This window comes from Myotis brandtii, unplaced genomic scaffold (genome assembly GCF_000412655.1).
Source record: "Myotis brandtii unplaced genomic scaffold, ASM41265v1 scaffold1734, whole genome shotgun sequence".
Taxonomy (NCBI): domain Eukaryota; kingdom Metazoa; phylum Chordata; class Mammalia; order Chiroptera; family Vespertilionidae; genus Myotis; species Myotis brandtii.
Genome location: NW_005356405.1, coordinates 241,119 through 257,696, shown reverse-complemented (window position 1 = coordinate 257,696; position 16,578 = coordinate 241,119). Strand labels below are relative to the sequence as shown.

At 36.8% G+C, this 16,578-nt stretch overlaps 1 long non-coding RNA gene across 2 annotated transcripts; it reads right to left on the bottom strand.

The window, feature by feature from the left end:
• Window positions 1-294: 294 nt before the first annotated feature.
• On the bottom strand, window positions 295-15,717 carry LOC106725581. Of its 2 annotated transcripts, none has more exons than XR_001361470.1 (3): window positions 15,546-15,717; window positions 11,798-11,926; window positions 295-361 (listed from the first exon to the last, which is right to left on the bottom strand). It is a non-coding gene; the product is annotated as an uncharacterized LOC106725581 (long non-coding RNA). The 2 variants fall into 2 exon arrangements; XR_001361471.1 differs by lacking the exon at window positions 295-361 and adding an exon at window positions 8,415-8,480.
• Window positions 15,718-16,578: the final 861 nt, after the last annotated feature.

Genomic DNA, 16,578 nt, shown 5'->3' with positions numbered 1-16,578 from the left:
GAAGAGAAAAAGTAGCCTTAATGCTAAAGTACCTTTTAATGCTGCTCAGTCAAGAAAGACTTAAGATTTCATTATGTCGAAATGTGTTTTCTAAAAACACAGATTATTTCTCTCTGCCCCAAAGTTGCATGGCGATCAAATGAAACAAATGTGAGGCTGAGATCAAGTGAAGGAGTCAGGAGCTTGCTGTCTTGGCAACAGTGTCCTTCGGTGCTTTTAATAGTATAAATAGCACAGTGTAGACTTATCAAGGATGGCAGTTGCAAAGCAACATCATTACCTTAGCATTTCCATATATTAGGAACCAATGTGTGTCTCCTCATATCATGTGACTATTCCGGCCCATATGTGCCAGGCAAACCTTTAATAAAATAAAGGAGATTAATTTAAGAACAAATTTTAAAAAGAAGAGATATCATCAAATTTTGTTCTATGAATGTGGACAATTTTGCTATTTAGCAAACTATTCCTTTCTTTGACCACATACATATGTACAATAGGGAGTACATTATTTGTTATATAATGTCACTTCTCATTGCTATTGCTTGTTCCTAAGTCATTCATTAGTGGTAAATTGTGTCTTTGAAAGATATTATGTACTTCCCTGCACATCCAAATTACTACTACTTAGACACTAAGCAGAATTGTCTGAATGTTCTTTTCAAAGGGCAACTTTACATAGAATCAATTTAATTAAATTGATTGAATAGGGCTACAAATGAGCATGTAAAATAAAGCCTTGAATAACATGCCCTGCAAATGTGAATGCTCTGGCAGCTTCTTCAAATATCATAGCAACTGAATTGTGAAAGGAAAATCGTTTTTAAAATATATCAAGTTGCACATTTGTCATCTAAATTAAATATGCTGCAAAAGATTTCATGCAACTTTCTAAGTTTATTCTGTAAGTATAAACTCGTTTTGGATGACAGACATCTAGTTGCTTTGATATATTACTATAATTATAAAAGCACAAGAGTTAACTTTAAAGTGTATGGCAATAAATTTTTAAAAGCACAAATAAAAATATTATATTATGGAGAGAACTAATGAGAATCCCAGGTTGATATCTTAATCTCTTAGGGGACATTCATTTTAATATCATTAAGACTCATGTAAGTGAGATAGTAACATACAGGAAACACATTTTTGCTTACTCAAATATTAATTATAATAATAGATAACATTTTAATTGCCTGCTTTTCATTGAAATGCCAAGATTTGTGAAAAATGAACTACTATGTAAATAAATTTTAGTTTAATAAATATTTTAAAAATGAATTATTTACACAAGTAATTTTTTGTCTTTAAATATGGCCTAAACATTTTTGTAACTGAAAAATAAGATTAAAATCTCCATGTTCATATAATTTTATATGTACATATGAAATTAACATAAATGCAGAATTATTGTATGCAAACATCTATAATGATGAGAAATAATTCTGGGAAACAATATCTTATATCAAAATTTTATTAGTAATGTTAACCTAAAAATTTTTTCTGTTTTCCCTTAGGCTCAACATTTTTTAAAAAACTCAATTAACTGCTAAATTCCTGTAATTACAAAGGACAAAATGAATTTCATAAAAAAGCTATTTATATCTCTCTCCAGAGTCAATGGTAAAAGTCCAAATGAGCTAATAAGATTACATATAATATTTTTCTAAAAACAGACATGTTCTTCTAAACCTTATATTTTTATTTTATTTTTCAATTAGAGTTGACATACAATACGAGCTAATAAGATTACATATAATATTTTTCTAAAAACACACATGTTCTTCTAAACCTTATATTTTTACTTTATTTTTCAATTAGAGTTGATATACAATACTATGTTAGTTTCAGGGGTACAACATAGTGATTAGACATTTATGTATCTTATGGAGTAATTACCCTAATAAGTCTAGTACCCATCTGACATGATAGTTTTGTTTTAAAGAACCTTTATCCATGTGGTTTCAAACTTTACAACTTATTTTTTGTTTTGTTTTAAAGAACCTTTATCCATGTGGTTTCAAACTTTACAATTTATTTTTCATTCATCTACCAAAAATATAATTGTAAAAAATAGGCATCTCACATCAATTCATAATGAATGATTTGGCTTTTGAAAAAGAACAACAACAAAAAATGTTTGCCTTTCATGAATTTTTACATTGAACTAAACAGATCAATATTATTTGAACTAAATAAAAATTTTGTTCAAATAATATTGATAAATGTTATTTATAAATGTATCTCTGAAATAAATGTACCTCTTTTGTGTTCTCTTGGATACATTCAGGGTTTTATTTGCTGTACTTTTAAAATAAATGGATATCACTCTCTCCTATTAATGTCAGCATGTTATGAAGTTTCATTTTGCTGGGGATAGAGTCTTATTTTGCTTGAGGCTTATTTGGCCACTTTGATCAGCAGCAGTTGTTGCATTATCTGGGATTAGGTTTCACCTGCACCAATTCATCTCTCTCACCATCCTCAATTCCTGGGAAGGTAAATAAACTTAAAACCAGTGGAGGAGACAACGTAGGGCATAGAGGGCAAAATAAATACAGCATCTAACTATGTAATAACCAGCAGCCACTAAAACACAATTTGTTATTTCAGTGCATTAAATAGAAAATATAAGAAAATACGCAACTGTGTATTTTGGATAAAACTAGCAGATTAGAAACTTAACAGAAAGTAAAGCAAACAGGCTTTTTATAGGGAGTAATTAGCATAATGCAAAGAGAACATGACCTTTAGGAAGAATTCTAAACCTAGGGTCTCCCTCACTCCATTCTATGTTGAATTTTTTCAATTCCTTTAGAAGCAATGCCATAAATGATGGCTTGATGTGTCTGTCAACCCAGAGAAGCCTATTTATTTATTTATTTATAAAATATTTTTTTATTATTTCAGAGAGGAAGGGAGAAGGAGAGAGAGAGATTGAAACATCATTGATGAGAGAGAATCAGGGATTGGCTGCCTCCTGCACACCCCACACTGGGGATTGAGAATGCAACTCGGTATGTGCCTTGACCTGGAATCAAACCATAACCTCCTGGTTCATAGGGCAATGCTCAACCACTGAGCCACACCTGCTGGGCCAGAGAAGCCAATTTAATCTACACTGTGACTTTTAGGATCCTATTGGGCTAGAGCATCATATATCTGGACAATGCTCATCATAAAGGTGCTCCTTTGAGATAAGTTCATTAAAAATGAAAATATTCCATGAGTAATTGATATCCTATGACAGATGGCAAAAAAGACAAAACAAAGAAGCAACTAAAAAAGAACCAAAAACAACAACAAATCAGACAAATAGGAACAGAACATATCTAAGAACATGAGGTAATAACAATCCTATATAATAAAAGCCTAATATGCTAAGTGTCATTTGATCATTTGACCTGTCGCTATGATGTGCACTGACCAACAGGGGGCAGACGCTCTGTCTGGTAGGTTAGCTTGTTGCTGGGGTCCCACAGATCAGGACTGGGCAAGATGGGCTGGACATGCCCTGGAGCCCAATCGCAGTCCCTCCCCAGCCTCTAAAATATTTCTTCTAATTAATTTCTATTTAATGTGCAAGAATCCATACACTAGGCCTCCAGTCTGAAATAAATGATAACAAAGGTGGTTACTTTCTGAGTCACCTCAGTTGAGGAAGCTTTTCCTCCCTTGTTTGCCATTCTACTTACAATAAACAGGCCCCTCTAAATGGTATTCATTAGGCTCACACTTTCATATCTTACGATGCAAAATTCTATCATCAAATTAATGTTGCTTTACTTGTGTATTTCCCCCATTATTTTATGACCGAATTAAAATCAGGGACCAGATCTTTCTAATTTCTAACACAGCAATTGCTCAAAACATCCTCAATAATGGAGTCTTTCTTATGTTTTAAAATAGCATGTTTATGGATATTTACAATTCCCAAGATTCCTGATTTCATATTTTATATTTAATAATTTGCTAAGGTTATTTTAGGACCAAATTTATTAACATGTGTGTGTCTGATGCCTCTGCTCTCCTCTCCCCTACTCCTATGCTCCTAAAACACAGACACACAGGACACACACAGACATACACACAGATACACACACACATACACACAAGGACATACAGACACACACAGATACACACACAGACACACACAAGGACACACAGACACACATGCACATGTACACACACACAAAGGAAAATTTTTTTTAATCAATCTGGTTCCTTAGCCAGGACACCTAACTCTATCCACATTATAAAGGAACTGGAAAGTGAAGAAAGAGTAGGAAGTTCAGGCTGGGAAAGAATAAATAAAAGAAAAAAGTACTTGGAGAATTATTGTTGTGGGTTTTGACTTAGTCTTACTGACCTTTTCCCAGAAGCACAATTTAAGTATTGGAGTGCCTCTTCAATCACATTTTTGCTGACGGGGTTGTGCACCTTTATGAACTCTGCAAAGTTTGCTCCATGTGAGCTACTGGTTTTATAAGATTACATTAAGGGGCAAGTATCTAGGATTTGAGACTTAAGCTGCAGCATTCAGCTGCTCCTCAGATTAAAAGCTTTGCCTTAGACCAAGCCAAGAACATGCCTCAACTATGACAGTCTCATCCTTGGAAATATGCTAGAAATAACAAAATTTGAACAGATAGGGGCTATTGCAAGTCTGAGAATATAATCACAAAATCAATGCTAAAATCAGAATCTCAATTTATTTTCTGGATGCATGGTTTGGGTGTGAGCATTCACTCAAATAAAGATCCTTAAATGAAATTACATGGGTTTGTGAAATTAAAGTCACTTTACCCTTAATAATAATTAATAATAATAATCCTATATAATAAAAGCTTAGTATGCAAATTGTCCCTTCCACCGGATTTCTTCTGGGAGTTAGACCAGGGACCTGGCCAGCTCGAGGAGGGGAGGGAGACCCCGGACCATAGCCAGCAGCTGCTAGGGACCCTACCAATGCACAAATTTTATGCACTGGGCCTCTAGTAACATTATAAACATCATCAGTAGCATCTAACATTTATTGAGTGCTTTCTCTGTGCCAAGTACTGCTTTGAGCATCTTCTATACTTAATGCCATCAATATTTCTTTGACTTAGACAACAATATTTGCTCCATTTCACAGATAAAAAAAACTAAGGCACAGAGAGGTTAAGTAATGGGCCCATAATTAAACATGAATGAAGTATATAAAGGACTCAAATCTGGCATCTGGTTCCATAATCTCTACTCTTACTCACCATATTGTATTCTAATATTTCCTAAGAAACCAGCATTGGTCCTAGCAACTAGGTCAAAGTTAGACTTGATGGGATTAGTTGCATGCTTCTTGCTGCACCTTCAGTAAATCGACAGATCCTCCAAGGGGTATGAATGCTACTGGGGACTTGCAAATAATCAGTCTCTGGAGCCACTGGTAAACCCTACTTCCCACTGGAAACCAAAGATGTATCAGCAGCATGTGCAATGGACAGGAGTAGTGTCATTAAGTTGTGTTTGTCCATGTTGGTGGCTACGATACACTGGGGTGGGAGTCCTCAGGCTACGTATAGTTGTAGTATATACATCATCCATGACTTCCATGTTGTGGAAGATGCTGCATTGCTCCTGAGAGGGTGAACTGCAATGTATGATGCCCAAAATGAATGTCGAATGCTGTGATAACATGTCAGCAAAAAAGGAAAATGAGCCCACTTTTACCTTCCAAATGACATAGCTACAAGAGAAGGCCATTTGCCAAAGGACATTAAACTAAGCCTTGGAGAAGTAGGAACTGCTCTACCAGATTTATTCAGTGGAGAATTATGGTCAACGTCACTGAAACCTGGATTTCTCAAGCTTTACTGGTGAAATTAATCAGAACACAGTAAAAGTTGGAGTCCCCATGCTACGAAGATCCTCATAAGATATAAATCTTCACAAATATAAAATTTAAAAGAACAAGTTGAATTATGCCATTGCTTATTTTCTTTAAAAATGGCAAGTGGCATCTTATTTGTCTAACAAGAATAATCACATAAGGAAAAATAGACCTGAGGTATCAATGAGTAAGCCTTTTAGTATTCACTTAGACTTGCCATTATATAGTTTAGTAGTTAAAACAAATTTCTTGAATGAGTTAGATGTGCATGTACTCTGAGAAAATTTAGTCAGCTAGCTTGCCAGCCCTCATATCTGATCATACACAGAGATATTTATCCCTAAATCAAGTATGTGTCTGATTAATGTTATGTTAGATGCTAGGTATCCTTGTGAATAAAGGAAGAAAAGATGAAAGAAAATTCTATAGCAGCACAAGTCAGCCTTGCATACGGGAAGTAAATAGCCAATTTTAAAAGGATTGTTATTCTGAAAGTCAGGAGCAATTTTAAAGAAGCATTTGCTATGACAACTCAATAATGAACAGCACTGGCCCCTTCGTCATTTCTGAGACTTACACAAGCTCAGTAGGGAGTGTATTGGCCAAACTAGGAGACTAATTGAGGGAGAACAATTCTTCCATCTTGCAAGAGTGGATTAAAAGATACACATTTTGGAAAACTAAAACCAATAATAATATCTTGGCCCAAGTATGCCTGTGCTGGAAACACAGAGTGAAGAAAGATGAGTTAATGAATGAGAACTAGAAATACAAGTTCTGCAATACCTGTGACATGCATACCAGTGCTTGGTTAATTGAGTGCAACGTGCACCCCCTGGGGAATGTGAAGAAACGCAGAATCCTAGCTGTGCGTTATCCCGCACGTCTTGCCCTCAGGAGACACATCTTTACTTATTTAGAGCCCAACCAGCGCTTTTTACTGCAGACCACAAATTGCTTTACAGACTTTCATGTTGATTTTAACTGAATTGCCAGATTTGCCTCACAGCTTGAACCAAATCACAGCCTATAATATCTGATCAACAGAGACGTCTTCTGAAACGGTACATGTTTCAGTTAAGAGAAAAGCATCCCTAGCTTCACACCCTGTCTGGTGCATCTGTAAACCGGAGGGATCCTTTCACGTGGAATGTAAAACCGGCACTAAAATGTTTGGGGAAAATAGTTCTTTAGGAGGGAGCATACTAGCTCGACTTAGGCAACTTTAATAGTAAAGACATTGCACCAATTTTTAAAGGCAAATTTTACATTTGAGGTCAACTGGGTGCATGTTTTTATTTCAAAAGTTCTATTTATTCAGGATAAAGATGAGACTCTATTAAATCTATGATGCATTGCCCTCGCCGGTTTGGCTCAGTGGGGTTTGGCCTGTGGACTGAAAGGTCCTGTGTTCAATTCCGGTCAAGGGCACATGCCCGGTTGTGGGCTCTATCCCCAGTAGGGGGCATGCAGGAGGCAGCTAATCAATGATTCTCTCATCATTGATGTTTCTCTCTCTCTCCCTCTCCCTTCCTCTCTAAAATCAATAAAAAATATATTTAAAAAAATAAAATAAATCTCTGATGCGTTTATCACTATAGTAGTGAAAACATCATATATTTTTTATAACTTGTAAAATCACCTCTGTTCACATACCCGTGGCACCTTTGTCTAAAATAAGTTTTTAGCCCTAACTGGTTTGGCTCAGTGGATAGAGCATCGGCCTGCGGACTCAAGGTTCCCAGGTTCGATTCCGGTCAAGGGCATGTACCTTAGTTGCAGGCACATCCTCAGTGGGGAGTGTGCAGGAGGCAGCTGATCGATGTTTCTCTCTCATCGATGTTTCTAACTCTCTATCCCTCTCCCTTCCTCTCTGTAAAAAATCAATAAAATATATTTAAAAATAAAATAAAAATAAAATAAAATAAAATAAGTTTTTAAAGAAAATGCTCATGTCTGGTTTATAGCTCCCTGCAAAATAAATGTATAAAGAATAAATGTGTGAATTCTGCTGAACACCAGATATAACCATCCAGGAGATCACAGCACTGTGGTAACCCAAGAGGCAAAGATGATGTCTACTACCGTATGCTTCTTTACGCTACAAAAGAGACGGCTATGTTTCAGGCTCTTCAGTAAGAGGGTTCTGCCTCTCCAGAGGAGGCATCAATTCTATAAGTGAATCGGCTGCCACAGCTGATCAATAAGAGCTGTGCGTCAGCTCCTGACTCCATGGCAAGGGCCAGCCTGGGAAGTCATTTGTCGCAATAAGAACCTTGACCTCCTTTTCAAACTGTTCTCTCCGGCCTTTGTCTCCCTCCTCAGATGTGTCCCAACCACAGCAGAAAATCAAAATAACTGAATATCTACCACATGCTTCAAACCATGCGAGGTATTTCACTTACACTATTTTTAAACCTGTTCAACATTTCATGCCTAACAAAGCAGTAAGTGATGTTTAAAAAGAAAATGAAAAAATAGCCCATAAGCTTCTTGTGCCACACAAAGTTTTTGTTTTGAATATGTCTCTTCTTAATTGTTTGGAATGACAGCATATAATCTCCCAGTCCTGAAGTGGGTTGTTCTCTGTTGTGTTTGCTCTGATTGCCTGGAAGAAGAAATATATATGTATTTTAAATGTCTTTCTTCAATTAAATACACTCTATAAAGGATAATTTCCTATTAAGGCATATTTGGACTTATGTCAAATGGATTATTGATCCCACACTGGGGATTGAGTCCACAACTGGGCATGTGCCCTGACTGGGAATTGAACCATGACCTCCTGGTTCATAGGTCTATGCTCAACCACTGAGCCACACCGGCCGGGCTGATCTCTTCATCTTTTATATGTTTCCCACTAGCCCAGAAAAGGGAGCTGCTGAAACCACGGTTGGCTCACCGTTTTCAGACAGAGTGCATGGACTCGCTGCCAGGTCCTCATCCAGCTCCTGTGGTGCCTCTGCCTGGAGAGGAGGGCCCTTCTCTCTCTGTCTTCTTTTTATTTTTATCTCTTAGGGAGGAAGCCCAAGGCAGGGTCTGCATCTCACTCCTCTGTGCAGCTCCCTCATGTATTCTGGACAGTGTCTAAACTCATGCCTTTTTTGGTCGTTTAGTCTGGTTATACAGGTTGTAAATTCCCCCACTTCCTGGGGGGCTCACAGAGGGCTAAAAAAATTATAACAAATCCTCAAAATAGATCTCTAACTGTGTTTTTGTAAAAATAAAACATCTTCTAAATGTTAAAGACTGCATTCAGCAGGGTGGTGGGGAATGGCTCTGATTCAGAGCAGCTTCACTTTTTCTCTCTTAAAGGGAGTCAGTGGTAAGTACAAAGCACTTCATTTTAAAGCGCTGTCTTGATGGAAAATACACCGGGTTTTCCTTTTCATAGTCTGGGTCACAATGAGTGATAGTGGCCCCAGCAATGAATCCTTTTGATGCTTTACTGAAACTAGTTGTTGTTAAATTAAACATCACACGATTTTTAACTAAAATTATGCCCTAGAATGAGCTATATTTGGGACTCTTCCTGATATAACTGTTTATGCATCTCTTCTTTAACTTCGTGTTGGACTTTTTGTAAAGTAAAATATAAACCAGACACCATGATTTTTAAAATCTTGGATGCTGTCTTGCTGTGGACTGAATTGTGTTAGCCCAAAATGAATTGTTTAAGCCCAAATTCCCAATACAACAATATTGAAGATGTGGCCTTTGGGAGATAATTGGGGTTAGAAGAGGTCACGAGGGTGGGGTCCACATGATGGAATTAGTACCCTTATATAAAGAGACACCAGGAAGCTTGCTTACTTTCCTTCTGCCATGTGAGGATACAGTAAAAAGGCAGCCATCAAAAAGCCAGAAAGTGAGCCCTTACCAGGGACTGACTATAACAAGACCTTAATCTTGGACTTGCCAGCCTCCAGAACTGTGAGAAATAAATGCCTGTTGTTCAAACCACCCAGTCTATGGTATTTTGCTATATAGAGCAGGCTGAACTGAATAAGACACTTCCCAATTGGTATGAAATTGCAAATAGTTCATGAGCTAAATTCGAAGCTGAGTTTGTCATGTAGGTTAAGTTATAGCTTCACAGCGCATAACATTATCAATATCTGTCTTCAAATTTTATATAGCCAGTCCTCCTCCATAGATAGTGCCTTCTATTTATTTAATATGTTTTTATTGATTTCAGAGAGAAAGGGAAGGAGAGGGAGAGAGATATAGGAATATCAATGAGAGCAACATTGATCAGCTGCTTCCTGCATGCCCCCCACTGGGGATGGAGCCTGGAACCCAGGCATGTGTCCTTACCAGGAATCAAACCTGTGACATCTTGGTGCATGGGTCCACGCTCACCCAGCTGAGCCACTGAGACTGGGCAACAGTGCCTTTCAATTAGATTAACGGAGTTAATTCTACTTATGGATCTACTTTGATGACCATCCCAAGGTAAAAATTAGTCACTCCACTTCAATTGACAACTTTCCATTATTATCAGAGTTAAGATTCAAAATCTAAGTTTGAAAAGCTTGTGTTAGGGCCCAGCTAATGCCCCAGACTCTGGGATACATTTTGGTACTAAAATAAGATTTTCTGACAATCTCAGAGGGCAATACTCGTCCGGAAGTTTAGTTGAAGTCGAGGCTTGGTCTCCGTTTAGCATCCACAGACCCCTGTCTTTCAGTTCGCATTTTAGAATTGTTCCCCTGGGATGGAGATGGGGCAAACAGGCAGGCAGCTCCAGAAAAATTCAAACTCATGCAAATGACTGGAAATTTATTTCCTTTGAATCCCAGGAATGGGGTTTGAGAAATCATCATCCCTTTGCATATTTGTATAACAAAATCACTGAAGAAAAAATTGTTCAACTTAAAGTTGCAGAAGTAAAACAACAAATATATTCTGCATTTGGTCAGAAACCACACAGGCCTGTTAACAACATTAACATCATTTAGATCAAATTCCTCGGATAAATTAGCAGCTTTCATATGTCTAGTTTAAATGGGCTCAATTGTAGGTATGGTGGAATTGGGGTCAAAGAAATGGCATAAGTTCAGACCTGGTTCCGATTACCAAGGTTTATAGAATACGTTTTTGCGTTTAACCCTTATTGTAATTTTGCCAATGAGTGTTTGCCTAACCTCTGCCTCCTGAACATCAAGTTTCAATTCCCTAACATCCTTCTATGCTTTTAATTTGTATCCTCCCGCTGTTTGCCAGAATCCTGCTGTTTCTTCACACACTCCCTAGGGTGGCAAGCCTGCAGGACTGGCTTGCATATGGACCCTTCAGTCACATCCTGCATTCAGGCAGGAACCCCTTGGATCTTCCCAATTAGAGCACCATCTCAAGCATTTAATGTATAAACTATCTTAAAAGTAACGGTGACTCATACTTAGCAACAGACTTCAAGATAACGTTGTGAGCGGCGTTAGCCCTCCTATTAATTTTCCAGTCTATAATTACTTTACAATGGCATTCAGTTAAATACTACGTATAGGAAGTTTTATCTGTCAGCATCAGAATTATTATCTTTACAAATAGATTCTTTTCTCTAGGAGAGAACTCTTCACCAGAAGTACATTTTAAAGCTAGTATTTTGTACATCTGAAACTAGATTAAATAATTTCCTGTTGAGTGAATGATGTATTAAGAATACAACTCTAATTGTTTATTGTGACTTTCTATATTCAGACATGTCCTACTGCAGAATATTTAAAAATATAAGTATTGAAAATAGATAAAACATGAGTGAAGAAAATTGCTAGTTTTTGGTGCTGGAAGATATAAAGACATAAAACTCAACCAAATGACAGCTTCATAAAGAATACATTTTGGGGGAAATTTTCAATAACATAAAATGTTTTTGAAAAGATAATATGAGCCTAGGGCTTCTTAAACAAACAATAAGACACTCACCTCTGTGAGGGATGCAGAGTTCATTAGCATTGTCCTGGGGAACAAATGCCATTGCAATCAGGCAGCTCAGCAACACGGCTCTGTTTTCACTCAAGTTGTCCCTTTGCAAAAGGTAACAGCACATCATCGCTGTGAAAAAGAATGCATCCTTCTTTAAACTTGAAGATATACTTTATATATACGAGTTTAAGAGATTTTTCCAGCAATGTTTTTAAGAAGCAAAAGTGGGGAGTCTGGTTCTCTCTGCCTCTTCCTGCTGACCCCTTGGGCCATGGTCCACCATGTCACCCTCACAGAGACTAACTCTCCTCATTCGAGACACCAAAGCAGCCCCTTGATTAATGCACCAGGAGAACCAAGGCCAATGGATTAATGTGTAGTGAGAGCTGTAATTCTCTCACCAAGTATCTACATCCATCTTAGCTTTAGCTTTGTCATTAGCAAATGAAATAATTTGAAATTCAGAAGCCAGAACATTCACTGTCAGGCCGATACTTGGATAATTATTGCCGATGTTAGCGTATGTTAAACTCAAACCATGTGGAGCCTCACTCTCTCCCACTTAAGATCATATTTTGTTAGTCACGGTTCAGGACAGGGGATGCTGGGAGGTGTCCAGTCAACGGGACCTGAATCCACAGGTGGAAGCAACTGGGGTAGGATCTAGATTCAGTGGTTTCTTGCAATAACCCATCAAAATATTAATATGGAAAGAATACATCCCGTAAAATAGATTATTGAAACTCAGACCACTTCTTCTACTCCCACTCAGGTTGGAATGTTTTCCTTGCTCTCTCTTCCTTGTTCGCTCCTGTCACCGGCTCAGGCCTGAGAACCTTTGACTTTCTCTCTTTGTTGACATTTTAAGTTACACTGACAAGTCATTTTTAGGGGCTTAAAACCATAATTTCCATGGATATATTGAGTGTATGATAGGGGAGGGAACAAGGGAGGAAATAAGAAAGTTAGATTCTTTAGTAATTTATACATAAATAGTGTTTGAGCATCTATTTTATTTAATTAGGATATGAATATTTGTGAAATGCAAAGGGCTCTGAAGCACAAGGCCTCCAGAGATGGAAGGTTATTGGGGCTTTGAGGGAAATATACTGCACAATTACCACACAGTAATTTATATGACAAACTCTTTAGACATAACTTACTTGATAGTACTTGGCAGACTTTTTTGGTCATTTGCTCTTTTTAAGATTCATTTAATTAAAAAGCGACCTCACACTTTTAAAATGGCATAATTATGTTGAGACTTCAAGTAGAATTATAGTTACACATTATTAAACAATAAAATGGAAAGTTTTTCAAACTTAAAGACAGTAACTTAAAAATAAAATGTGTATTATTGAAAGTGACATAGAGATACTATAAATCTTCTTACTGTGTTTGTGGAGTCAGTATAACAACATGGGGGTGATGACAAAAAAGTAAAGGGTGGCTTAATCGGGGAGTTTGGTGTGTGGGTGGCATTTCAGCCAATGGATGCTCAGCCTCAGATCATGAATAGCACGGGGATGAGGGGGTTGGGAGGCAGGGGCCAACCATAGGGTTCTTCTTAGTGTTGTTCTTTTTATGTTTTCATAGAATAATAAAGTAATCATTCAAATTGTTTATTACAACATCCTAAGGAATTGATAGAGCTAGTATTCTGTCTAATGCAATGCTTTGAACTTTGCCATAAGTTCAACAACCGCTTCTTTCTGTCATACTTTAAATGAATTCTTTCCAATATGCCTTAAAATGGGAAATAAAGGGGCCTCTGGAAACATATACACATCTTTTAAATCCTTATTTAGAAAGCACAACTTAAACATTTTTATGCATCAACTGTTACTTAACCTGCTGTGATTTAATGAGACATTTCTCCCAGAACTATCATCGATGTAATCAGGATTTTTTCAGGAGTCCCATAATAGCAAATCTGTTTTTCTTTTCTTTCAGTCGGGTTTTTTAGAGGATTAGTAGGCAGCACAAATATGATAGTTTAGGATAAAGAGGCAAATTTATGCTTGAATTTCTCAGTGTAAGTACTCAAAAATTATTATTGATCCTAAAAATAAATCGTTAAAATTTGTGAGGTGTTTTCTTTACTCGGCATGTTAAACATTAACATCTCACAAATATCTTGCTAATGTAATCTATTACAAACCTATAACTATATTATTATTTTTAATCCAATTTGAGTTAGTAAGTTTCATAAGGGCAAAAACCATGTCTTACACATCAATTCTTGCCCCCCCAAATGAACTAGTACTTGATATAAAGTACATGTTGGCTACAAGTTTTCTGAATAAATAAAATGTAACCAGAAAAAACAAACAAACTTGTATGTTTAGAGAAATAGCATAGCTATGTAACTAGAAATGAATGAATTTTATAAGTCATAAAAGGCTAATTTTATCATTCTAATACTCAAACATTTATGTAGGCATATAAAAATAATAAATAGAAATAGACGAACATTTATGGTTGAGACTCTAACTTGCGAAGATACATGGTCTGAATCCAGCACAATAACTTGAAATTTTACTGACACAGTGAATGACTGTGAATTTTCCTGCGTCTATAATTGACATAGTGAAAATGGTTGGAGTGGGGAGGATAGAGACATATCTATTCAAAGTTCAAGAAGTAGTTGGGAATATCTTAATACAAATTATTCAAGGGATTATGCATAAAACTGCAAATTTACACTGATTCTCAACTGATACTACTCTGCCCCCTTCCTCACTTGGGGTACATTTGTCTGAGTCTATAGACATTTCTGGTTGTCACACTCGGGAGAGATATCAGTGGAATCTAGTGGGTGGAGGGTAAGAATAACGTAGAATATCCTACTAGGCACAGGACAGCCCCTCATAACAGATGTGAGTATTTATTGACAATTTCTTGACCTTTGATAGATAAAAAGTTTTTATTACATTTTTTGGAGGAAAATATATGTGTAATTCTCTTTTAGGAATTGAAAATGTAGAAATCTCATAGGGCAAAAGATCTCTCCAAACTATATTTTATTTCACATTTAGTTTCTGGATTCTGGTTCAATATACCTGCTGAGTTTTAGCACATTTCTAGTGAATTTGCCTTTGCTTAAAGCAACTAATTGAAATTATATATAGGCAATTATTCATGCATTACATTTACCTGTAGAGAGAACTGAACACTGTTTTAAAATAAGAATAACATGAGTTGCAAACTGCAACAACCCGCAGAGCACTCCAATATCCAATAGGCACTTCATTAAATCTTTTCACAATTACTTAGAACTTATTGGATGAAACATTTGCTACAAATCATTGCTAATGTAGCATCTTAAATAACTTCAAAAATGAGCTGGTACATTTTTATTAAGCAGTCTTAATGAACAATTTAAGAAGCAAACACTCCAGCATGTTATATTGCTTTTTTCTCTCCTCTTCAAATTTTATGCTATTGATTATTTTTTCAAAATACCATTTTTTTTTTTACAAATTAGGGAATTTCTGATAATAGGATAATTTTTCAGGAGAATGTTGGTCACCCTGACATTCCACAGGCCACTTCTTGGGGAGGGTAGCCTTTCTAATGCTGGATTTTTACAAATGGATTCCTATCATACACTTTTCTCTCCTATTCCAAATCGCTTCAGAACTTTGTTTGGTCTCCTAGTGATGTTGCAATATATTACAGATTTTCTTCCATTCACAGTGCCCATTCACCCAAAGAAAGTTAGAAAAATTAAAGTTGGAATACCTACTTTCTTGAATTTTGCATACATATGTAAAATATGTGTCCCCAGGACTGAGTCATCAGTCTTCCTATAGAACAAATGAAATTTTGTTCATTTGGTTTCCAGGTAAGCCAGTCTTGCATGAGGAGCACCAGAGCATAATGGTTTTTGGGGTTTTTTGGGGGGTTTGTTGGTTTGCTTTCACATTGTATCTGAAATGAAATGTTCCTTATTGTTATACAAAATAGAAGACAAAATATTCTAGTAGTGGGAGGGTGTTAACAGCATTTTTTCAAGAGTTTGGCAACAGCATATCTAATTAGTTATCCAGAGTTCTTGGGGACAGGTAAGCAGTTGGCATGCAGTGGTCGGCAAACTGCGGCTCTTTGGCCCCTTGAGTGTGGCTCTTCCTAAGCCTTAGGAGTACCCTAATTAAGTTAATAACAATGTACCTACCTATATAGTTTAAGTTTAAAAAATTTGGCTCTCAAAAGAAATTTCAATCGTTATACTGTTGATATTTGGCTCTGTTGACTAATGAGTTTGCCGACCACTGGTAAGGAATCCAGGAAACTTCTCGTGGAGCCCCGCCCTGTTTGCCTGGGGCAGAAATAAGAGACCATTATTGGGAATTGACCAAGGTGGTCCTATCCTCTCACTGTAAAAGGAAAAGGCCAAGAAAGCCCTCGAATTAACCGCTGATGTATATGATGCTGCAGTCCTAATACACAGTGTCTAGTGCACAGTACACACTCTTTCAGTGTTGCTTAAAGAATAGATGAACTACCAGCACTGTGTTTTATTCTACATAAATATTATAGTAAAGTTATTATTAAAGAACTACAGTGAATGGAACTCACGGGTCAAAAACAGTACATAGCTCAAATAGATATTCATTCATTAAATTCATTGAGGACCTGCTAGATTGAGCATGCCTTTCCTTTGTTGCTTACATAAAACGCACTCACTGTTTTTGGATATTAAGGGTACTCAGATCACCTACAGTGGTCGGCAAACTGCGGCTCGGCAAACCGCGGCTCGCGAGCCACATGTGGCTCTT